The sequence below is a fragment of the Rhea americana genome, unplaced genomic scaffold (assembly GCF_003343005.1).
Source record: "Rhea americana isolate MKP2758 unplaced genomic scaffold, rheAme1 scaffold_13, whole genome shotgun sequence".
NCBI classification, from domain to species: Eukaryota; Metazoa; Chordata; class Aves; order Rheiformes; family Rheidae; genus Rhea; species Rhea americana.
Genome location: NW_028185372.1, coordinates 5775518 through 5802580, shown reverse-complemented (window position 1 = coordinate 5802580; position 27063 = coordinate 5775518).

Sequence of the window (27063 nt, the reverse complement as noted above, 5' to 3'; positions counted from 1 at the left end):
TCAAGGGATGTCCATCACTTCCCTTCTGGTAATGTAATGGGGCGGGTGCCTGGATGTGATTAAGATGTGGGACACAGGAGGCATAGCAGTGAACAAATCAGACACACACACATGCAAATCAGGTTGGCTGCTGTTAACCACATATTTTTAATGAAAAATCCAGAGACAGACCAAACAAATATCTAAACAGCTGCATTCAGATTAAATATCAAGCAGTCTATTCAGTGCCCAGTTTGTGTGTCTGTGTCTATGTGTGCATGTGTAGAAAATGTACAACACATACAAGGGTTTAATGCTTTCTTGCCTTTATTTTTCAGTGCAACATTCCAATCTACAAGTGTTTCTTCTACCTCTTTTTCCTGTTGAAATTGGCATCGCTGGATGATTACAGCCAACATCCAGGGGATATACAAAGATAAAAGTGATGCTTTGTGCTACGGCTATACACGAATGCCAGATTCAGATAGGATGCTCATCGCTCTGCTATGGGCTTAGCCTTGACTTAGATACCATTGTAATTCTAATATGGCATGAGCAAAATATCTTTCTGGAAACTGAAAAAAAAAAAGTATTTGTGTGATTGAACAAAGCGTAGCTTGATAAGTGCCTCTTTTTAAAAATTGTGGCAGAGAACATCTGCTTTCTGGAGATGCAGGCAGCATCTCTGTAGCTTACACGAGAGCTGTGAGGAGCTTTCCAGCACACACTGACACAATTTACAATCCTTTTCACCTGTAAAACCCATTTTTCCTCAACATTGTTCTTAATCTTTTATCCTTTATTTCTGAAAATATGGTGCTAAGTAGGAAAACCACATAAGATGCCAAAACAGCAATGGCTTTTACAAGCACAGGATCAGAGGACCTGATGCAAAACCCACAGACTGAGGGAAAGAACCTGAACAGAGCTCAGTGAGTTTTGCAACAGACCCTAGATTCCTGAGAGAATAGAGCATAGTTTTCATTCAGCCTAAAAAACTTTGGTTGTTCCAAAATGAAAAACAATCTTGAAATAGTCAAAATCTGTTTCTCATTGTTTTAGTCATGCTACTAGGCATGACTAAGTCAGTGTTCAGAGCCGGTGACAGAAAATAGCTCCAGTGAGGCGCTCTCTCTCCTTTCAGACTAGCAAGCAAGTTTTTGGTTGTTCAAACAAAAGGTGTTGTTGTGGATGCATAGATAGCGTTTTGTCCCTTTTGAAGTCAAAAGCAAAGCCTTTGCTGACTGTAATGAGAAGAAAGTGGCACCCTGTTTTACATGTAACCACTATGTTCCCTCCAAGATTAGATTAATTATCTGGGTACTATACAATCAACAACCCGTTCAGACCCACAGAGCTTTGTCAGATATAGCCCAAAAGAGCTATACTTGCAGTTGGATAACAAAAAGTGAATCGTGAATGGGTTTTGTGTGTGTGCATACCTAGAAGTAATGCTTTCATGTCACTGTTACATCACGGGGTTAAGAGCTGGTGGTTAGTTATTACATAGCTACTGAGTACAGAAGTAAGAGAACTTCAGAAGTTGGCAGAAGGAAGTGAGCTTTTCTTTGTTCTCGAAGCCTTTGTGCAACAAGGTCTTTGGTGTGCAATGTCCATGGAAATGGGGGCTCACGGGGAGGATGAAATAGCAATTATTCATTATGAAATAGCTTTTTCATGCATGTCTCAGGCTGACATAACCGCTAGCATAGTTATCCCATGAGTGGAGTTTGAGGGGTAAAGCTTGCCATAAAATATATGAAAGGTAAACATGAAGAACATGGAAGAGGTAAGCCCTGAGAGCAAGTTTGAAAGGAAAAAATCTGACTTATTCCTGTCAAGAAATGCCATGGACCTGTGCTGTGCCACTAGGGACAACCTTTATTCCTGTAGAATAACAATTAGTCCATATCCATGTCCTGGGATTTTTAAGTTTTATTTCAGTAAGAGAGAAGGCCTGAAGGACGCAGAAGGATAAATAGGACTATTTTTCTGAAAAATGCATTTCTGGCATATGTTCTTCTAAAGCTCAGATCACCTTATCAGGTGGCAAAACTCATGATTATGAACTGTCCAAATGAAGAGCAACCAGCAGAGTCTAAGCCAAGTATTGAAAAAGACATTAATTATTTTAGGAGAATAGGGCTATAGAAAAATATGAAATGCACTTGTTTATTTTTGAGCCTCATGAGAAAGAGTAATGTAATTTTAATAAGAGACTGACATAGAAGACAATTGTACAGTATTTTGTTGCTTTGATGTGAGAAGTCTAAAGATCTAGACATATACCACATGAAAAGAGGACCACAGATTCCAAACCGACAAAGAGTTTCTGGTCAGTGATATACCACCATTTTCAAGGAATGACATGTGAGTTATGTGTAGAAATGGAAAACACTGGTGTGTGCTATGGTGCTTATCCAGGGAGACAGAGCAATTTTTAGAGGTGCGAAGGCTTTTTTTTTTTTGGCCCATCTGGTGAAATTTTAAACTGAAAAGTACTTGAAAAGCAAAGGAAAGATGTATTCTCAGGAATAACTATGGTAGACAGTCTCATCTGAAAAAGCATTCTCCTTATGGTGTCAAATTAGTACTTGCTGTTTAGAGACCAAAAAAATATACCCTCTATCTTCATCCCATCCCACAAAACTCAGAGTGCCAACCTGAAAATAGCATAAAGTTAGGTGTTAAATTTTACAATTAATTTTTACTTTCAAGGCTATTGCATCCATGCCAAAGCCCTAGAACTAAGTCTATTACTTATCGCTAAAAAAAAATTGAAAAGCACACACTAGGAAAGAGTGCTCTGTCACTGATAGCCAGAGTTTTAAAGATTTGTTCATGCACAAAATGAAAAAATGCTGCTAATAAGGAAAAGATAAGTCTAAGTAGAGTTCAAGGAGAGGGAAAATTATGATCCATCTGCTGAATCCAGGGTGACTGGGAGTGGTATGGCTTAGCATCTAATCTGCAGTGCATCTTTCTCTTTTACTACACAACCATCATTGTACATGTTCTTTTAGGTCTGAGAGGAAAGTAGTTAATTCCAGTTTTCTGGCTGAACTCCAAATAATTACATTCTGGCTACTTAAAGTCTCAGGCGCTCTTACATATATATGAAATGCAACAATTTCCTATTGCTACAGAGAATTGCATGTTGTCAGGCAGCCGTTTTATTCAGCTCCACAGGCTGCTTTATTCTCAGGCATATACGTGTATGCATGTGTGTACATATATATATATGTGTGTGTGTGTGTGTGTGCGTTTTAACAAGCACATGTGTGAAGCTACTCATCCTTATCCTTTCCCATTCCCTATTTCACAAATGACTTTAGTTTCTGATATGTATTTGTAAGGCATTTTGTTATATTTATTACATATTTTTCAGTCATTACAGTACAAGACTGAAGGTATTTTGGTGGTACCTGATGATTCAGTTTGTATTACTTTCATGGTTTGAACACTATAGTTACTTTCTCTATATTGGAAAATTGGAATAACACTAGATTTTTTTTTTCAGTTTCTGAACACTGCATAGAAATTTGGTAAACTCGTAGCAAGAAAGCTCAATGGCACATTTTAGACGAATTTCTGAGGCAATACAAAGCAATATCTGTGCTTGGGATTCCTTTCTGAGAGGGGAGCAAAGTGCGTATTAGCCCGTCAATTTGAATTGTAAAGCTTTTACAACATATCTAAATAGTTTTCTACTCCTATAGCAATTTATTTGCACATTGAGTCAAGACGTTTATGAAAACCTGATGTGCCCTACTCTTGAAAGAGACCAAAATACTTTTTGACAATTGTTGATCATTCAAGAACACAGAGACATGTCAAGAACTCAGATATCATAAGCTCTTTATATACTAGGGACTCTTTATGTACCATGATTAAAAATAAAGCATTTAGTCATAGGTTTATGTATCTTAATAAAACAGCTGGATTTTCACAGGACTGTCAGTTCCCTCCAACTTTATTGGTAATTGGGCTCAGATACTCCAGCTTCCAAGAGAACGCAAGAGAATGTCACAGCAAAGGACAGAGCAGAGGACTTGGCCTAGGCTTCAGCTAGAAAATGTGACTGACAGCAGGGACCATGGTATGAGTGGCCCCAATCAGCATATAGCTAGCTTCATAGGTTAGTCCCAAGAGTTTTTTTCTTGATTATGCAGAACAGAAGATAACCATAGCGCTGCAATTTAAATACATCTATTGTTATTCTGCCTACTTGGAAGTACAATACAGAAGCCAGTTTTTGAGACTTGCACTCAATGTATTAGACTTGGCTGAGCTGTGACCATCTAAAAACTAGCATTTGAGCTCTGTAATTATTACTGAAAATTTCTATTTTATTTCAGCAACATAGCAGTCTAACAGTTATAGAAGACTCTCAGTTCAAATCAGGGCCAGAGTAGTACACTGTTCAGCAATCCAGTAGTGTATATGTCATTATTGCTACCGCTGTGCAAAAAGATTCAATAAAGTAAATATTTAGGTGTAGGTGTGTTAAAGGTAACGCAAAATAACTATGGTTTTATAGACTAGCTATTTATTGCTATACAGTAAAGCATACCTTATCTTTGAAGCACAGATGCTCTGTTCCCTTCCCTTCCTGTTATGACAACGTGCGACTTGCTTCTGATACAGGGTCTGATTCAGGTACTGAGGAAGGGGATACTTATTTATGACTGGATTCTCGCCTTTATGAGGGATACATTTTTATGAGCTAAATATTTAATGAATGCATATTTATGACTAGATTTTCAGCCAAAGTTATTTGTCATCTTTAGTACTGATAGTAGTAATAGTAGCTGTAGAAATAGTTGTAGTACAAACAGCAGCGGTAGTAGTATAGCATATAATAGCTTACTAGAATGTAGGAATTATACAATCCTGATCCTCCTGTTCCACCTATAATGTGAGAGCTGGGGAGATGAATGAAATTAATAATCTAGATCACTAGCCCAGGTCGGATACTGAGCCTATGTTTTGGAGTTTCATACAGCAACTCCAGACCCACTGTGCTGTGAGTCATGGTGTTAAACTTCACAAATCCATTTCCCCTAGAATGAAGATGTAGGCTCTGTAAGGCATACGTGGGGAGATGTTGCCTAGGCATACCTGTCTCAGAGTGGGATCCACAAAAGTGCACAGAGATGAGTTGCTTAGAACTAGTTAAAAAGAACACTCTGGTGATAGGACTGTATCTTATATCCCACTGGTCTCTGTAACTTAGTTCCCCTGGCTACAAGATTCAAGGAAACTTCGTTATGTTTTATCTACCTGACTCAAGGTTGCAGGGAACCAAACCATCTCAAGGCTGTAGGGAAAAAGTCTGTAATCCTTGTAGAGATTAGAGCCTACACTTTTTTCTTCTCAAAAAAAAAAAGATCAAGGGTCATGTCACTTAAACTTGATGACTCTCTTCCTGTCTTTTAAAAGTAACCTACCGCTTAGAAAGTCAATCTCTTCTTTCTGAGCCAATTCAAATCCACATCATCCACTTGCTGGTTTGAAGCCCTGAGGATACTGGAAAAATTAGCTAACTCTTATAAAATCCTTTGAAGAAGAAAAAAATACTCTGCAACTGATGTGCTGTAGCACTATTGCTGACATGGAACTACCCCAAAATACTATGTTCCTGTGATCTTTTGCAAATAGCTCTTAATAATCAGGAAGCATTCTCTGTTGCCTTCACAGATGCTATTCCTTTACTGATGTTGAATTCTTCCTGTATCACAGTTTCAATATTTTCTAATAATCAGCCCACTTTGCCTACTGATATTCACTTAACATCTACCTGTATACACACGTATACTACATTATTTTCCATTTCTGAGTAATATAGCTATCCATCCATCCACCCTTCATTCAGGCTTTAATATAGGTGGCACTACTCTGGTACTCAAACACTTTACAGTCTAGTGGCTTTATTCTGTCAGCACCCAGAAGTAGAGGAGTAGCCTTATCCACATTTTTTACACAAATGACCAAAGAAAAAGAAACTATATTGTTCAAGGCTCATATGTAAAAGTGAGTTTCCTCCACTGATTAAATGCATCTTTTCTCATACCAATAATAAAACATAGACTTGTTCCGTGGTCTTTGTTTTCTTTCATTCCTTGTATAAGCTGAGAATGCCTCAGCCTCACCATGGCTATTGCTGTCTGATATCACATTAAGGTGGTCCTGAAGCATCAGATCTTATCCTAAATTAGAAATTTAGGAAGAATTTCCCTAGGAGATCCCTAGACACCAGGACCTTTTAAGTACTCTACATGAGGGTGCTTGTTGCAACTTTGCAGTCAGGCAGTGCTGGCCATTTCACTTCCTATTTCTAACTGCAAATGTCTGAATTCTTTAAATAACATTTATAATGTTCTTCACTCATTTCATCTATTGGTATCACCTGATGGAGACTTATTTTTCTGCTTTTCTTTAACTTTGCTTTGAAACACTCTCCTTAATTAACACTGTAATCTCTTGCTCTGAGATGACTTGTACCTTTTTGAAACATCAAAATGAATTCCTCCTAAGATGATAATGTTTTAGATATCTTTTTATCTTTATGGTTCTTATGTCAAGCCTACTAGTCAAGTGACACAATTTTTAAATCGGTCACCTTGAGTTTCACCTCTCCCAATATTTTCAGTAAAGCTGGAATGGCTCCACCAGTACACCCCGGACCTTCTGCATCTCACTGAGGCTTATCAGAGGAAAAGAGCTGTCAAATTATATTACTCTGGTGTCCAGTCTCTCACTTCACCTGCCTGGATGACCATAATACCTGCATCATAGAAGTAATCCTTGTACTGACTCCAACAGCTGGGGAAGGCTTTTTCACTTTCTGCTCAGGTGCGATCATTGTCATGGACAATAGACAACTTACAAATGCACTACAGTAGAATAAAACAAATGTGAGGAACATCAGCTGAGGCCGTTCTTGTTGTCCAGAGGCCAGCATTTCTATTATAATGTTGAAGATATCAACACATCTCTCATAACAGTCTTTATTTATGGATCCAGATTTTGCCTTCCCTAGAACAACAAGCTCTCATTGTCTAGTTCTCTTAAGACAACTTAACCTACACTGGTGCAAATACTACATTCTGTAGTGGGAAATAAGTATGGATCCAAGCTGGAAATGGTTGTTATTCTCCAGTAACAAGTTTTCTCTATTTGAAATTGTTTTGTTTTGATTCCAGTAGAAAGTTCCAGCTTATATTTTTTATTATTGATTTTAAATTTCAAAACCAATTAGTTCATAATTTTGGCACAAAGAGTTGTTAGACAGTTATATTTTGGGAATATAGTAGTTGGATTTAATAACAGTTTTATGATCACAGATAGAGAAACATCAGAATAAATATTTTGGCTATAACATTAGAAAATGAGAAAAGGTTCAGAATTATCTACCATGACAGGGAAGGCAGGATGTTGACACATTAAGTAAGCCAGGAGTCGGCAGCATTTTTTTTTTTTTTGTTTGGATGAACCGTCTTTCTCACAAAGTCTGACTTATCCATGACACATACATTTTGAAATCAGAAATAGGCAAACTGAATTCTTCTACATTTGTAGGATTTAAGTTATCTTATTCAGCCCAGGTTAAAAAGGTCAATTGAATTTCAAAATATTTGTCAAGAGAAGCTGGTGTGAACTGGCTACCAAAATATACCTGATTGAAGGGGGTAGCGTTTGCTAAAGAAATAAAAATTGCTTTCTCCACACTTCTTTATTTTATTAAAAAAGCTTTCTATGTATAGCATAACTAAGAACAATAAATCTTTTGTATTATATTTATCTTTCTTTGTAAGACTGTAGCATCAGGAAATATGACTAATATATCCTTTGATAGAGGGTCTTTTAAGGAGATAAAAATTATAGTCCAGGAAATTTGACCATAGCTTGCTATTTTATAAAATTTCCATTTAGAAATATTTGGCACAAGACTATCTTCAGTGGCTAACCTAAGATCCACTAGCTTAGCCTGTAGCTAGCAGTGCTATACAAGCCCATGAAAGCAAATAAGTTATGTTAATGAGTACAGGATCTGGTCCAGTCAAAAGTAAAAGTTGAAACAATAAATATCATGAATCAAAAAATAAGCAAGAGTATATAAATATATAAATTTATGAAAGAGGAAAAGCAAGATTCTGAAAGAGAATATTGAAGGGTAGTAACCAAACTCTACAAGAATATGAAGTTTTATGTAAAATCTTTTTCCACTGAAGCAGTATTAAGCTGAAGGATTTTTATGTTCATATTTATTCCTCTCATTAAAATAAGTTATTGATCCAATTCATTATTCTACGTTATGAACAATACATCAAAAAGAAAACATTCACGGTGCTTCAACATTCAAAGTTTTTATTTGAATGTTCTAATGCTTTTGTAAAACTTAAACTTCATATGGGCTTTGCAATTTCTAGTCTATGATTTGTTAATGAGAGCACAGCACAAATTAGACACACTCACATGCATATATACATATTTTTTCCAGAAAATGGTAAAAATACATATTTTAATACATCAAAAAAAAAAAAAAAAATCAACCATCCTCAAGTGTAAGATAACATCTGCTTTCATCTAAGAAACATTTTAAAGTTCTTGACAGTTACAAGAATTGTAATCCCTAGAGACCAACACTTTTCTTTTCAGAGAAGATTCATATCATGGATGACTTTATGGTAAGAAACTGCAGTATGCTGTATGCAACTGCAAGTGAAAACACAGCATAGTCATCTTTACAAGCTCCTTGAAACTTCAGCTTTTGACTCAGAGAAAAACTAGTTGTAAAAGAGAATGAGAATAAAGCTACTAATAGTTTCTATAAAGTCTTTATTCGAGTTGTCAGAAGTATTTCCCAAAATCTCAGAGGGTAAAGGCAACTCATTTCTTTTTCTTTCCCTTTTTTTTTAATATAGATTCGATTATAATCTTTTTTAAAAAAACAGTGTTCTAAGTCAGTATTCCCAGTTTGTAGACAGAAAGATAACATAAATTTATTATCCAACTTACAAAAAGCTGAAAAATATAAAATGTTCTGTCTAGCTTTTCAGTCATTCTAAAATACGTGTATTTAAATAACTATCTGTGAGGTTGATTCTGCTCATATTCAGCTTATGACTTAGGTTATACTCTGTGTTGTATTTTGAGCTGAAACAGACTGTAAGTACTCACTAAGTCAATTGCCACATCTTAGCTATGAGGACCTGGGTTATGGAAACTTCTTAGACTAGCTGAAGTGGATTGAGAGTGCTTGCTTTACTGTACCTTAGTGTCCTGCTGTCTTAGGCATAGTATGAACTCCTATTGAAAAGAGAGGGCTTTTACACTTTGTACTTCATAATAAACACTGTTAGCAAGTGACACAGAGACATGCACTAGAAACTCTTGGGGCGCTGGCTTATTTTGTGTGCCCCTGAAAATTTCCTCAAAGCTCTTTCTGGAGATACAGAAATGTTACAATTTTGTCCTGTGAAAACATGAAGTCCAAGACTTATTTACTGGAACACCATTCTCAGAAGATAAAATACTGTAGGTTTTGTGTCCTCCTGTCCCATAGGATTGCTAGAGAGAAGGCCCATGACCACTCAGGTGCACTAGGACTGATCCTGGAGCAAGGCTGCTAGCAACTCACACATGCACACACAGGAAAAAGAAAAAAAAAAAGCAAGAAAAATAAAGAAGCAAATCAAAACTGATAAGCAGAGAAAAAGAGTGTCTTATATGGTGTCATATTGTGACTTTTTCCCTGTCAGATGCGGACTCTTCTTCAGGTACTGCGACAAATTCTTAGCAAGAACTGACCTAATGCCAGCACCCTCCTAGGAGCCAGGAGCTCTATCTCTCCCAGTCTGCTTTCAGAGACCTTCTCAGTCTGAAACATGTTTGCCACTAAGATCAACTGAAAAACTCTTTCTACCTTTAATATTATTTTCAAATATTTTCATTGTTCTGCAGTATATGAGTTAAATAGCTTTAATTGCAACAAAAAATCTTTGGCAGTGTTACAAACTAAAACGCTTTGATGTTCATTCGCATGTGGTTAGATAGATTCTAAATTCAACAGCACAGAGTTGAAAGAGTAGCATTCCTCTATTGGCTAAATGGTCGCTAGCCAAAGATTGCATTCAAATAATAACAAAGTTGTTTTTATTTTTATAAATTTCCGTGAGTCAAGAGCCTTAGTCAATGAGTTGCTATACTCCTTTTTAAAAACGTTGACTACCTTCAGTTCTCATTGAATTTAATGACAAGAGAGATTGTTCAAATTCTCCTGGTCTCCAACGTATCTTATGAACAGTGCCAATATAAACAAGAATTACTGAATGCGATTAAGTTCACTTCTCTAATACATGCAGTAAACCAGGGCAGTTATCTCTGGCAGGCAACAAAATAAAAGTTCTCTGGCACATGAACATTAAAAACGTTCATGTCTGAAACTTGTCCATGCCTGTCTAACTGCAGCTTATTATCCTTAATAATAATGATTATCCTTGATAACAATGATTATCCTTGGGGTATATATATCTCTGTATGCATATTTGATCATGCTGGCACATGATCAAATCCAAAAGAAATGTGACAGTCAGACAAGGTATTACCTATCAGCTGAGGTGCTGTGATTCAGCTGACAAATGTCCCTGTGCATGCTTTTAGGACTTTGACATCTGAACACCTACCAAACAACTCTGGCAGTTTAGCATGCTACTTCCTCCACCTTATATGTCATTAATCCCATCCAGAAATCACTCCATACCAGAGCTACCAAAATGGAATCTGAGAACTTTAATGCAACGTTTACCAGCCTGGTTCAAATACTCAAATGAAAAAAAAAGCAAGAGGCAAACCTTTTCACTGAAGCACCTCAGGGCTGTCCATTTTACTCAGTAGGCCTGAAACACAGAGCAAAACTGTTAACTAGTCGTTCCTTTGCTTTTCTGAATTTTAAGCTAATGAATTTCACCTAACAGCTGGAATGAGCAAGAAAGTAAATAGAATTACACAGCTGAGCTCAACTTAAAGGCTATTTTCTGAGGCATTTAATTATATAAGATGGTGTTCTCACAGCCTTCTTAGGTGTTTGCCATTATCTTGTTTCAAACAATCTCCTTGGAGATATAGAGAATTATTCTGGGGGGGAAGGGGGGGGTCTGTCCTTCCACTGCCATATGTTCATAACAAGTTGTTTTACATGGGCAATTGCATTTTACAAAGCAAGAAAATGTAAATGTACAGGAGCTCTAAAGGAAAAATCAGACTACTTCTTGGAATTCCTCACTTTTTTTTTTTTTTTTTTTATTTATTTCAGGTGAACAAAAATTTCAGAAATTATTCTTCAAATCTGTCTATCAGGGTTACCTCTGCAAATAATATGAGCCTATTTCTTTCCCTATGTGCAAAAGTGTGTGCAAGAGCTCCCATCTTTCCATCTTTATTAAGCTTCATTTCTCCAAGCATGACGAATCACTTGGTCTTTGAGTGTTGCACAGTTTCCCTCTCCATTGTCTCGCCTGCGTCTCTTCAAAGCTCAAGCAGTATTAGGGAAGCCGAAGATGAGGAAAGGTGTACCTGCTGAGCTCCACGTGAGCCGGCAGCATACTCAGCAGAACAAAGAGAGAGAAATTACAGCAAATTAATATTTCCCTGTGAATAAGCTACCAAAGTTAGCCAGAATTAGCCAAAGCAGCAGCTTATTCCCCAGAGCTATAGAAGAACCTTGCACTAAAGTGACTTCTTCTGAAGAAGAGTTCATCTTTCACATGCAATTTGGGAATGGGGATAAACCTCATTCTCAAAAACCAGACTCCTGCCAAATACTACTCTTTCTTTCAATCCTGTCTTTAGCTCAGCGTTTTATTTAAACAGTCTCTCATAGCAATAATGTTTTTGAAAGTAATTTCAGCCATACCATTAAATCATTTTTCTTCCATCTCAAGAGTGAATATTTTTAAGACAGTAATAGTATTTTCTGCAATGAGAAATACCATGAACTTTCTACAGACAATATTCTTCAGTCATGACTGTCTTTCTACATCACTGTAATATACCATAATGAAAAAACTCTTGCGGAACAAGACAGTCTGTCCTGCTCACTTAACAAAAATTTTTTTTTTTGAGATTATCCTCATTAAAAAACAAAATCCCAACAATAATGTAATCAGAGGACTTGATTACTACAAGAAACACAACTATATTGGCTTCCTATTATTTCTTTTTTTCCTTTAATGATCATGATTTTATCTTACTTTCATCTAAACAATAGTTTAAGTAGCAGCAGAAGAAATAATTTAGAACTTTCTCAGAATATCATATACAATTTCTACATGAGGTACTCAGTCATGTAGATACGCAGTTGATTTTTTTGTTCATTTAGTCTTCCATCTTGGTGCTATTCCATTTAGCTGAACACTATCTTAGTAGTTTTAAGGTTTAGTCTTCCAGACAGCTCCAAAACTGCTTATCTGTTTGTTTATCAAATGACTGCTCTCTTTTACTTGATATTATTTAAGTTTCTTATTTTTTCGCTCATTTTTTAGCTCAGTCAACATCATTTCTGTACGCGGAGCTAATAATACATTTCCATCTGAATCTGCATCCTATTTGATTTTATTGCTTGAACTGAAATGGCATGTCCAACAAACCAGAGTTTGGTTATGTATGAATTGAAATCTAGATTTAAGGTCCCAGGCCCTCTTTCTGGGCCTGTTAGTTAATGAAAACCATGGAGAGGCAGGTATGGCACTACACTTTATTTCTCCATTTCACTCTTCTATAAAAACTGGAAAGTACTTTCCCTCTGTAAAAGGCATGACTTTGCAATAGAATCACTAAGTTCTCTTGCTGGAGCTATATGCTGGTGTGATTGTCTACATGAAAGAACGGCAACAGTGTCTGCATTTGGTAGGCATGTGTGAGAGTACTCCATCACACACTAATTTTTCAACTACGTGGATGTCTCAGCACAGGCAGCCTGGATTCAAGCTGCTCCTAGAGCCTAGCTGCAGCATGTGTCCTGCTGATAGCCTTAAGACCTTAAGATGCAAAGTCGCATACTCAGTAATGTAATGATATACAGGATCCTTACTGATAGATGAGAATCACTAGTGCTTTTTCTGGTTTTGTTTATATATTTATTTTAATGTGGTGTTGCCCTTACACTGTGAAAAGGTATAAAAGGCAAAGGTCTCATAGCACTGCTTATTGCTTACCTACCCTAATGCTACCTATACAGCATCTCAGACTCGACTTAACAGGAACCAGCTGTGTAGGAGCATAGCGATAACTTGGCCCTCAGCAGTTCCCTGTGGAGCACCAAGCCATTGATGTAGTCCCAATCAATTCCTACACAGTTACAGTTCAGTGAGCTATTTAAAGAAAAAGACGCCTGTGTAAAGCAAAAGGGATATTCAATGAGAAGAGTAGCCTTAGAAATAAAGAACAGAAAGCAAGACAAAATCTGAAGTGCTAAAGATATGAACCAGCACAGAGAAGGTGGGGGGAGAAAAAGAGGGAGGAAAAAACAAGACAAACAATTGTGGAGGAAATCCTCAGGTAAATGAAAGATAGATTCACATCACTAGCATTGTTTGACACTTCTAATGCTTTTCATGTGGAAAAGCACTTAAATTCTCTAATTTCTCTGTCCATGCATCTCTGCAAAACCAAGCTCACCAACCTAAATCAAATAGTTACTAAAATCATTTGAATAATTATACAGTTACTAAAATAATATACACAGTTTTCCCAATGAGGATTTCTGATACTACCTTAATGACTATGTAACAGATGCAATGTGTTCTGGTGACCACCAAGCTTAAATATCTCAATCAGTCAAAGTAATAGGAAATGCAAGAGATATTCAGATATAATATTACTACAATCTCTGTGTAGATTGTTTGTATTTCACTACAACTAGTACATGCACATAACTCATTGTCCTTGGACACATTTGCAGCAGATTTCTTAGAGATATATACTTAAATGATTTGCAGAATAGAAGCATACTTTTCAAAAAATGTATTATTAGAATTCTTTCCATTTTTGTACTACCACTCACTGGCGTGGTTAATTAGAAAAGTAAAGTAAGATGGGGGGGGTGTCAAAACTCAATGTCTGAAAACAATAATATAACCTACTTTCCACTAAAAAATGAAATAATTTAAATTTGCCTCATGTAGGCAGAAATTTAGTTTCATTTGTTTGAAATATTTATGGTATGAGCTTTCCTTCTTCTCTCCTTCCCTTTCAATATTAACACTTGCAAATAGTTAACTTCTTTAGCTGCAGCTTTACAAATTTAAGCAGTTTAGCAACTTCTAATCAAAACAGTAAAGAGCTACTTTCAGAAACTACTCTGATATATCACAGTGAAACTGTAATTCCTCAATGCTGAAATGTCATAACATATATTTTTGTTACCACAAAGAGAAAAAGCATGAAGAATTGAAGATAGAAAGAAAACAAAAATTGCAGAATTGCAGCTGAAATATCCTAGCTTAAATATCCATGAGTTTTTGAACTTTTTTTTTTTAAATATCTGTCCAAACGGTAACCTCAGGAAGTCACAACCTTTTCAAAATATTCGGGTTCCAGTCTGAAGAGGTTCTGACAGCACTGCTAAAAGAATGGATGTGAGATCAAGGCTCTTACTACTGCTGCTTATGGGTAAAAAAAGCATTCTGTTCCAGAAAGCTGTAGTTTAACAGAACCCATTCTATATACGCTAAAATAGAGCCAAAGTTCAATTTAAAGTGCTGTTGCACACTTTACCAAAGCTCTTGACTTCAGAATTTTTTTCTCAACTGGGCTTACAAATCCTGTATCTGTTGACCTTCAGAACATGGTACAAGACCATTTATTCTCTCAGCTTTTGCTTTTGTGTGTGTCTGAGTGAGGTGAGGAAAGAGGAAAGAAGACTCGCCAGGGGAAGTCACTGATGTTTAAGACACATAGCCTGGACAAAAAACATTCAGCTGAAACTGCTCGAGAAAGGCAGACAGGCAGAAGATAATTAGTCAAGTGTTATTAACAAGGCTACCATAAAATGGGCTAATGTCTTTTCTTGTTTACATGGGTTTATAGCAAATATGTAATAACAAGATTGCCGGTATTTGGAGGGAGGAAACACATGTCCATTCCTGACTGCAGCTGAGGTTTACAGTCTTCAGTTTCCACAGTCAGTCTGAACTGCTGCCCAGAAAGTGAAACGTTTGTAATACATTTAGAAGAATATTAACTGTTATAGACTGATTGGCCCAGTATTTTGCTAATATAGTTAGACATAACAGAATGACTGAAGCATTCAGTATTACCATCAGTTAGGATTTCTCCGCTTAAGTCAACTCTGAAACCTCTAGAGAATATCCTTTGTCTTACACGCAGGCATTCCTTCAAATCATAATCCTAAATTTTAACTATCTTTCAGATAGAGGTTAATAGCACAAGCCAACTGCAGGAATAAAGCAGGCATAAAGTATAAAATAAAGTATCAGATTTCTGACAGATCTTTGCCTTGAACAAGCTACTGTTGTTCCAAAAGGACATAGTCTTCCGTCTGTTGTTCAATTATGCCAAATTATGATATTTTACAAGTTTATGCAGACCTCTATTAGAAATTATCTTGAGATTTCATTTCAATTTTATCCACTTTTTCAGCCTTTCCAGGCTAGAAATTTCATTCTAAGTAAATACCTTTACACTCCCACTGCTTCTATATTGACTGTGAGGATAGAAGTAAAAATGAAACAATGATCATTATAATAAATGTGTAAAATTTGTGTGTGTTCTGCTGTGTTGTCCGAAAATATTTGATTTGATGTGAAAACTCAAGGAGAAACGTTTCATTACATTAGATTACAAGAACATTTCACTTCCTGTGATTTGACTCTGTTTATCTCTTGAGGTTCCTCCCGGAGACTGTAATTCATGATTCACTAACTGTATACTCAATCAGTATAAAATCAAGCTTCCTATAGATTATTGTTTCAAAGAATCTACTTATGTGTGATCTTATTGCTTTTGAAAGATAGCATAAGATGTCATGTGTAGCACTTTGTAGGCTTAAACCTCTTTCTTAAAGATCCGCATACATATATTAAATGTATTTGGCTAGTTCAGGGGCAGTAGGTGGGTTTATCAGTATTTGAAACTGAATTGTTCCAAGGCAGTGATATCTGTTTGAGAAATCTGTATTTCTTTAAAGCATATAAACAATTAAGTAAGAAAAAGAGAAGCAATGTGAATTAGTAGCATTGTAGTTCTTTCATTGACATCATAAATGGCTCCTTTGAATGTTTTGATGTTGTTTTGACAAAGAAATCTTACTACACATTGACACATTTTTCTATTTGCAGTTGCTTTGTGTAGTATTCTTTGTGTGCCAAATCGTGGTAAAAGGTTGACATTATAAAAGCTAAAAATTTGTATCTTCTCTTGCTCCTACCTATCCATATCCATTAGGGCCTGATCCTACAGATGCTTTCAAATAAGAACAACTCTATGTTATTCTCTGGCTCACATATGCAAATGTAAGTGACTGGATATTGAAGCCTGAGCCTGAATATTAATGAAAAAGTTGACTTCCAATTTTTGAGGCCTGAAATCTACCAAATACTGTAAATTAATTTTGATTCATTTGACTTCTAAATTATTTTTTTAATTGAAAATATTTTTATATGAGAAATTCATCCTTTTACATATGTATAGCATGTAACAATGTTACAATTCTGAATAGCTAAAGGAGTGATAATTTTCAGTAGTATAGCTCTAAGGCTAAGTCTTTGTATTCAGTGTCCCCAGAACAGTAGTTATTTGGACACAGATTTACCAGGGAGCTAACTGGACTGTATACCCCGCTCAATCGTTTGTATGTGTTCCCATAAAATGTGATACATTGATGCCTGCACATCACCCATTTAGATCAGTACCACATTTGTGCCTGATATCTCACTCCACTCCCCTTTAAATATGATGAATTTCAAAGTAACATTGAATCACATAAATGTAGCTCAGAAAGAACTGCTGAAGGTCCAACCTCCCATGTGAAGCAGGATTGCTGCCAATGGTAGATCAGATCAGTTATGGTTTTCTCTAGCTTAGGCGTGAAAAGCTTCAAGAAAGAGACTCCACTAGCTCCCTAGGTAACCTTCTTGGTGAAAAAGTTTTACCAAATGTCAAATCTAAAACACCTAAGCTGCAGCTTTGCCATTTGTTCTGCTGTCTGCCACTACAAGAAGATCTTGGTTCCTTGATTCTCATTATTATTCTCCTTCAGATAACTGTAAAAGCTACTACGTTTCCCCTCAGCCTTCTCTTCATCAGATTAAATGAGCCCAACTCTCTATAATATAATTTCTGCTCATAGGCCATCAGCCGCACTGGGAGCCCTCGACTGGAGACTCCATTTCTTCAACATCCTTCTTGAACTGGGAGATCCTAAACCAGAAACAGTATTCCAGGCATGGCCTCAGCAGTGCTGGGCAGACAGGGACAGGAACTTCCTTCAGTCTGCTAACCACACTCCTAGTAAAAACAGTAAGCAGTTTTCCTTATGCATGCAATTTGCACGTGATTGCAGTAAAGCTCTCTCTTGTCCTATTGGAGTTGTGGACAAGAGTTAAAAGAACTATCTGAAAACTTCTCCTGACTTCACATCTTAGGCCTAATTTAAATGAATTAACTGAGTAAAAACCCCTAAGGATCAGGAAAAGTATGAAAGATGGTGATTGAGGCTTATTTATAATTTTTTGTTAAAATAATAGGCTTATAAACCTTAATTCCAATAGCACCAACAGATCACTTGGACTGACCTCTTGTATGTCAGAGGATACTAATTTTCACTTTGTAATATACTCCAACCACTACTACAGAAATTTCCTTGTTATCAGGATTGCACCCTTGCAAGCTAGTAGCTGGCTAATGAAGAAGGATAAAGAAAAATGTACTTAAACACAGGAAAGAAATGCCTCTGAGAAAAGGAAAAGGAAAAAAGGAAAAGAAAAAAAGAATACGAGGATCAATGGGGAAGTGAAGTCTCTCAAGCAGCCAGTCAAAATTCTTGCTGAGAGGGACTTGCAAACTTTTTCCTTTCCTGGCTCTCCTTTTGAGGAAAGAGTATCCAGTATTACAGAGAGTATAAAAGGCGACTGTAAGGTCAGAAAGATGAAAAGTAGAAACTTTTCCCACTTGAGTGGAAAGCTCAGCTGACTGCTGAAGAATGAAAAAGTAGTTATCCCTGTTTGCTGTGATACTAGATATTAGATTAAAATTTTTATTCAGCTGAGGCGTAAATTCTAATTATATTGAATAATTGCTTATACCAATGAAAAAGAAATGAAAGGAATTGTATGTTATTTAATTAAAACTGCAGCAAGATAACAGAGTCAAAAATCAAGGAGAATCCTATAGAGAAGTAAAAAGAGATTTGAAGTATTTCTAGAAATTCTGATTTCCTTGTTCTTATTAGAAGTTCTATTTTGTTACCAGAAATAAGTACCTACCATCCATGCAGTAGAATGTCCACAGGGAGAAGTCCAATAGCAGAACTAAAAAGTGTCAGAACTGATAAGGATTGCTCATTTAACCTGGACTCAGGTGAATTTATAATAAAAGCTTGTTCCTAGCTTATAAATATATCTTTATTTTCTTCTAAATTGAAATGTCACTTCGTGCAAAAGACAGAAAACCATGTAGGAAGGACTGACAGAGGCGACAAAATAAATGTTGGCTGTCTCTTTTTCCAACCCCACTTTATGAAATAACTTTTCATCATTATCTTAAATGACTAACTTTCACACAACCACTTTCCTTCCCCATTTCAAGTACATAATATATAGCAAACTATAGCTGCTTTCTGATATTGGTATTTGCCTGAGATCAAATCTGATCTTGGCTGAGAGCTGCACTGAGTATCTTACTGTCAGCACATCTTACAAACAATAAACTACTCTGAAAGGTCAAATCTGTGATCCTTTAATATGTAACAGTTTTATTAGAACAACACTTGAATCTTTCTTTCTATGGTCTAAGTATAAACATATTTGCTAGAACTTGTGCCTATCTCTATTTAAAGATACAACTCCAGGTGTAGATTCTAAAACAACTGATGCACTTTTTGACTTAATCTTTTTCATGCAGAGACTACCAGCTTACCTGTTCTAAGAGACTGGCAGTCCTTACAGCCAGCCGTAGTAGTGCTTTGATTTTCACTGGTGAACAGCTGCCTTGAAAAAGTGATCCTGATGCAATATGACAGGTTTGAAAGCTTGAAGAAAAAGGTTCCAATAGCATTTCCTGAAAATTTAAAGCTTAAAAGAGAGAAAGGGAAAGACAGCTCTGTGATTCAATACTGATAATGGACAGGTGTACTGTGAATGTGTGGCTTCAGTTTTTGTCAGAAAAGTGTTGGTAGGAAAGTGGCTAGTGACTACAGTGTTGGATTGCCAGCTGAATATTTCCCCCTTTTTATGAACTATTATGCTGAAAACAAATAATATCACTTCAAGTCATAAAAAAATAGTTTTCATCGAGAGACCTGCTGAACCTTCCAAGTATTTTGTATTTAAGGATACCTACTTAGTGATCAAAAGACTGAAAATGTGTCATGGGATCCCTTAAGAACAGAACTGAAGGGCTGTTCACCCCAAACTCAATGTTATCCCAAGTTTCTAAGAGTATTGTTATCACTTAAAGAAAAGGCAGCAGAGAAATGCAAGTGGTCACATTGTTCACTCTTTTATAAATTATGGTTAACAATGCATGTCTAAACAAACTATATGCTTCAGAGTCTAAGGTTTTCACATTGTGTATATGATTTAATTGCTTCAGAACACATATTCTATATAGATAAATTCATAAGGTTTGCACCAAGATTTCCACACTGCCTTACTTAAGGAAACATCCCTTTAAAGGATTATCAGTTCAGTCAATTAGTCTGCTCCTAGCCTGGCAAATGTAAATTAGTATTTCTAGAGAGGCTTGGGCAATTAATGGTTGAACAACTCTTGGGTACTTGAAGGATGACATTTCTGGAGTGGGGAGGGAAAAAAAGGAAATTTTCACGTGAATAACTTCCTACTGCCAAAATACCATAAATGAGGATAAAGGTTACAGCTAGCCAGTGTGCCTGTAAAAAGCAACCTAAAGATGTCAGATGCATGCCAAGACAGAGTTGTGAACTCCTCCAGCTGAGGAGAGAGAGAGAAGAAAGGAAGAGCAGATAAACCCTGTAAGTTTTGCATAAGCAGATGAAATAGATGAAATAAGTGATTTTCTTCTTCTGCCACCTGTGTTTGTATACACTAAATGGGTCATGTATTTTGGATGTTGCAAGCTAACAGTTTAATTTAGTTTTGTATTGGTGCTAAAAGTGAATTTAAGGTAGCTGATTAAGAAGACAATTTGTTTTTTTTTTTTTTTTTTTTTTGCTGAAATGCTTAGTAAAAAAATGAGATTTCCAGTCCACAGTTCTCTGGAATGGGGATGTTGGGGTGTGTCTCGATGCAGCTGTTCATGGTGGCTCGAAAGCTGATAATGTAGGCATCAGAAAGTGTGCTCTGGTGGTCATGCTCAGCCAGGAAATCTGTCTTGCATGAATCGCAATAACAAATATATATTGAATGCTTATGTTTTCCATTTTTGCCAGTGTCAGATTAAACAATCAAACAGTCCCCTCCATCCCACCCCTGCCTACAACTCTTATCTTACATGTAAACGTACCGCAGGTCTGTTTTGGAGTTCTGTCTCTGAAGCACTGATTTGCAGGATTTCAAAACTTCAGAAAATTCTTCCTGATAAATGCTAAAATGATATGTCAAACCAAAAATTTAAGAATATATTAGTAAATGCACTAAATACTATGTAAGGCCTGTAATTTTTTCAGGCAAGAATATACTTATATTATCTATGTCTTAAATAATAAAGTTTAGTTTTGTCTTTCTCATTGTCATTATGATATGTCACTTCAAGAACTCTAAAATGCAGCACATCCTGAATGGCTTCAAATGCTTCTTGATTATTTTGAACCAACTTGAAAAATTAAGAAATCAATTTCTCTCCCTTTTTTCAGCTATGAAATTCTCATTTATTCCCTAAGGGAAAAAAATCAAAGAAATACTAACCATCTCTTCTGTTAATTCACTCAAGGGACTTTCACATTTCAGAGATGGTCAAAGGAAATTTTGAGGTTTTATGACCTAAAAATGGACTATCAGTAAAATTCCATTCTAAAATTTGAATTTTAGAAGTACCATCAAATAGCAATTATAATCTTAAATATGTTTTCTATAGTAATTGATCTGCAGCTTTGGCTCAGTTTGAGTGGCAGATCTGCTTTAAAACCCTGGATCTCAGAAATGCTTCATGTTTGATCTGGACAGGACTGCCAGTAGCATTGCTTGAGAACCATGTTTGAGATTTGGAAAAAGATCAGTGAACCCACGATAAGGGCAGAGCATCAGTGAATCCCCTTTCTTTGATTAATTATTGCAGAAAGAAACTTCTGATAAGCTTTGCATTTATATCTTTACAATGAAAAATGTTCTTGCTTTAAGTATATGAACTTAAAGACTTGCAAAATCAAACTGCAGCACATCGGTATGTTTTATATGTAGCAAAGCTATTTTTGGACATACATTCACTTTAAAACATTTCTTTTTCTTTTTTTTCTCTTAGTCTCTGCACATTGACATTCTCTTGACATTAAAGGTGGAGACAAACAAAAATAGTCATATTAACATTATAGTATTTCCCCGAAATGTTTCTAAGGGGATCACAATAACACATGTCAATACATATACAAAATACATTATTGTGTGGGGTGCTAGAAAGGTTTTCCTGGCATGAGTATGTAGTGACCTACATAATTCATGAACAGTGAAGAATAGGACCATTATGTGCAGCAAAATGAAGACAGCATTGAATACTACCAAACTTCATAATGTGTCTGTATCAAGCTTAGCTTTTCAGTGAGTCAAATAGGTTTTATTCAAAGCTCAGGAAGTTACAAGGTCAGCCAGATTATTAAAATGAATTTACAATAAACAGATAGATTCATATCCCATACTGAAATTCATATAAAACTTCACAGGGTTAAGTGGTAGGTCCAGCTCTGTGAAAAATGTCAGAATTTGGCCCCTTGCCACAAGTGATTTTAGAAACATCTCTATTATTTTTCCAAAGGCTGCCAGGGTAGTCCACAATACAATGCCAAATGATCCACCTTCTCCACTTAATGTTGCGCACCAGATGTTGATACTCTTACAGACACTAAGTACCTTTTATTCCATAAGGATACAGTTTCAGTGCCATGTGGCCCTGATCAGGACTGATCTTTCCTGTTGTGTATCCAGATAATGTCTAAAGAATCTGCTTGTACTAAGACACTAGTAATATATCAGTAAAGAACCTAAGTTGATTATTTTTTAAAAAAGAAGAAGGTCCATCTATATTTCTCCTTAATACGTCTTTATGCTGTCATAGAAAAAAGGTGGTTATTAGAGCATGTCTTTGAGGAAAGTTTGGGGATCAGCCATCCCAAGCCAGCTGTCAACCCAAAGTTTTTTACTGTCAGCATGTATGGTCTTGGCCAAGAATCAGTGATAAACTATGTGAAATGAGCCTGTTTAAAGGTTTGTATCACATATGATTTTAATGTACAGATTATATATAGTGGCACCTATATTATAAACCAAAGAATGCCAAGTTGCCACCACGAAGAAGGGTGGGAGATAGGGACGACAGTTTTACTAACTGGTTAAGTGCAGTAATGACGTCTACCTAACTATGGAAAGGAAAGGACCTTTATTCTAATTAAGAGACAGTCTCCTATAAAAACAGTGAATTCAGAGGGAGGTTCAGAGGAAAAGATAAAATAGGCCCTACACATCCTTGAAAACCTGAAAAGAGCTAAGATGCTCTGCTAAGTCACTTTGCCAAGGTGGAAGGGCTGCACCAAGGTTATTGCCACACTTGTCAGAAAGAAAACAGCAAGTCAACTGAGAAATAGAAAAAAGGACCTTTCTCATCTAATCTTTATATACACAATTGTTTATGCACAATTTCCTCTTTATACTCTCACTTATATCTTTTAAAAATATTTTTAATCTTATTCTGAATATGATGAATAGGTTTGTGCTTAACTGGAATTCAAGGTAACTAAATAATTGGAGGCATTCTTTGACCAAAATGCAACAAATTCAGGTTCTGGGATACATGAGACAGCATAGCAAGTGCCCAGGTCCTCTGCACACAACACACTCCAAGATTAGCATGAATGCCTCTTGAGGTGCATGGACCAAGTGAATTAGATGAAAGGCAGAAATATTTTCCAGTGATTGCTGGTGAAACTAAAGGCTCTCTGGCATGCAGTAAAATACTGGGATGCATGACTGAACTGTTAGAGTCACAGGAAGAATGTCACAAGAACAACCTTTACGATGATTTTCCATTACTTCTAAGCAATGCATGTTTTTGTTTCACTAATAATCTAATCAAGGTTAGTTCAAAAACTAAGGAAATCAATAGAAGCTTTGCCATTGAATATACTGGACTTTAAATACACACCATTAGAAGTAGTAAAATGTATGAGATAAAATGAGAGATATCTTCACAAACTAATAAGTAGCAAGACCCGAGGGGACAAAATTACTTAATCTAATGCTGTACCATAGAACATTCACAGAGTTAAGCTGAGATATATCCAGCCGAAGATTGAATCTTCTGGATTGGAAGGCATCAAGAGATGGAGATTTTGCCAACAATTACTGAAGGTAATAATCTCCAGTTTGAATTTATCTAAATTAGCATTCATCTACTAAACAGTTCATGGAAATGTCTGAAATCTTCCTCAGTAATGTCAAAATCATCTTTAAGAAATAAACATTTATTTTAGAAATATGCACCTTAATTTAGCTATGTGCCTCCAGCTGATAGGCACACAGAGCATATACTTGATACCTTTGGAAATAGGATGTCCTAGTTTATAAATTTGTTGCATTTACGAGTTTAAGCAAAATGACAGTGAAGTATAGTCTATGGTTGCAAATAAAATGTTCCCTATTAATAAAGAAAATACCTGGAACTGAATGGTAAATGGTATCTTGGATTCTTTAATAAAATGCTCTATTATCACATGGATGCATAGAGATGATTTTTTAAAGTGATGAGGTTAGAAGATCCTGCATTCCGAAGGTGATACATCTGTGGGAGCCTTTCAAGCTTTCATATAAAACATGTTCAACAAGCTTTCTAACATGATCACAAGACTATTTTCTTTCTATCCCCAACTTGTTTTGTTTATTATCAGAGCAGGTGTTTTATAACAGTTAGATCTCCTGATGCAACCTTATCTCAGAGAGATAAGCAAATAGAGCAAGTACATTGTCAATTCATAGATGAATCTCTCTTAAGAGGACCATCTGGTAACTCAAAAGAAAATGTAGCTGAATGCTTCATATTTTTCCCTGAATAGGGTGGTAGAATTATTGTCACCCCTCTGGAAGTATTAGTCTTATATTAAGTGGTTTTTCTGTACCTTTGTTTCTTTTGTGATTCTGGAAGAGCACTTTGACATTTCACCATATGTACAGTATATTATGTATCAAGGAACCAGTAGATATTACTGAAAGGTTTTAGTTGGTTTTGTTTTTGGAAAGGGAAGGTAGTTTTGCTGATGTTGGTTTCTTTCACACAGATTTACCAATATGTTCTTTTATTCTGTTTTTGCCTTGGAACAAAACCTTAATTTCATATTTCAGTGTGAATTAATTCTTTGGCTTCACTAACCTAGAAAGCCTTTTCGGGCCAGCTATATACAGCAGTGCCATTTTACAAGCATTGTAGTCATGGGTATATGACTAGGTAAACCCATGGTGTCAACTGTAAGAACATAAACATTTTTTACTGTTTACGTGGCACATAAGTTTTTCACTAATATTGCCTTATCTTTCTATATTTCTACTGTTATTCATTGTAGAATCAATTAATAGATTTCTAATTCATAACAATCTTAGGAAACGTATGCATATTTTACTGCTCTCTCCCACCAGAAACAGCAGAATAGAAGTCTAAAAATAAGAAATTCAGTCAGATGCTTTATACAGGATTCTTGGGATACTAGTGGATGCCTTTGTGGGATTTCTTTGTGAGAAGATGTCAGAACTGCAGAATCCTTCAGGCTGGAAGGGACCTTGGGAGGAGATCTGGCAGAGCTTCCTGCCTAAGGCAGGCTCAGCACTGAGTTCAGGCCTGGTTGCTCAGGGCTTTGCACAGTCTAGTACTGAAAGCTCCAAGGATGGAGCAAGGATAGTTCAACAGCCTCCCTGGAGAACTTGTTCCAATGTGCAAGATGGCAGGGCATGAACATGATCCTCCGCAGAGGGATTCCACTGGAAATACAAATTCATCCATTTAGACACCATTTGCTGTTTCTTGGAAATCATGCTCTCCAGGAAACTGATTAAGACCACCAAGTTACACTCCTATGATACTCCATAACAATAATAGTGAACTCCACAGGGGTGAGGAGTCCATCACTAGAAAGATACTAATTTTCTATGATATGATATCAGGACTACAAAAGAAAAGAACTGTTTTTTTTTGTTTTCCATATGTGCCTATTTATTCGCCATATAGGAAATAGTATATATTTGTAAGATTATAGTTTATGTATATTAAATAGTTTCTCTTTACCACCTACAAAGAACATATGATCTCTGAATGTAGTCATAGTAGATCAACCTTTCTCTGTCCCTCTGAAAAATGTGTGTGCAAGATGAAAAGGTAGAAATGCCATAGACTGAGCTGGATGGCCATAGACCGAATGGATGTTAGCCTCTCTGCCTGAACATCCAGATGATACCGCTGACTTCAGTTTTTATTTAGTCCTTATGTAGGCAGAACACAATTCATCTGGAGTTTATCTGAACAGGAGACAAGGACAGAAAACTGAATGAGAACTTCAGGATCTGTGTGTACAACCCTAATTCATTTCACATTATGCAAGGAATTAACTCAGCTGTCTGGCTGAAGAATCTGCTCATCCTGATCTCTGTCTATAGCTGATGGAGAGATGTGAACATCATCAGAAGACGCTTCACATTGTAGGTAGGCTTAAAAACAATCTTTGGAAAGTAAAGATGATTGCTGTTCTAAACTAAGCGCCTCTGGTGTTGAATGTATATTGCAGTTTGAATCAGTTTGAACCTTTTGCCGTCAACTCAAAAGTTGTCTCCTATGATGTACAAGCAGTAACACGAGCTGATAATGCACCCTCATTATTCAGGAGAAAACCTACTCTAGGTAGTGGAAGATATAAGGAAGGAACTCATCCTGTAAACTCAGGCTATAATTTCCACAACACTGTGTACTCAGACAAAAATGCAGTTGACTGGTTTATTGGCATCAGTTCAGTATATAAAACATGCAATTTTGTTTGCGCTGATCCTGAAGAAAATGTTCATTTTCATACTGTTCATGGAGAAAATTGGCAAAATTGAGGTTAATATCCTACAGAAATCAAATAAAAAAGATCGATTTATTTAGACACCTGGTTTAAAAAGCCTTCAGCTTGTTCTTGGAGCACTGTTACGTCTCCTGTTCTGTTGTAAGCCCTTATCATTGCTATAAATCAGACCTAAGGCTCTATTTAGCAAATCTCAGGTACACACAGAAAAACAAGGGTATGCTCAGCAGCCATGTATGACCATGTACCTGCTTCATCCACTGTACAGCTATGTGCCAGAAATAACAACTTGTAGTTATCGAGGGGAAGCATTACCTTAAACACCATCCTGTCTCTGCTGTATTTCCGCCTCCTTCATAACATAACTTCCAAACTGTACAACAGGAGCGGTGGTTTAAAGGCTGCAGCTTTATTTCACTTAAAGTCCTCATCTTTTTTCCAGAACGCTGCCATGTGGAATATATGCCACAAGTCCGTTGCAACGTATGCTTAATATATGATCATGTATAACAAACTATAGAACAGAACAGAAGAAAGAGCAGAGGAGAGGAGAGGAGAGCAGAGGAGAGCAGAGGAGAGGAGAGAATTCTGTGGTTGTTGACATTTGTCTAATATTA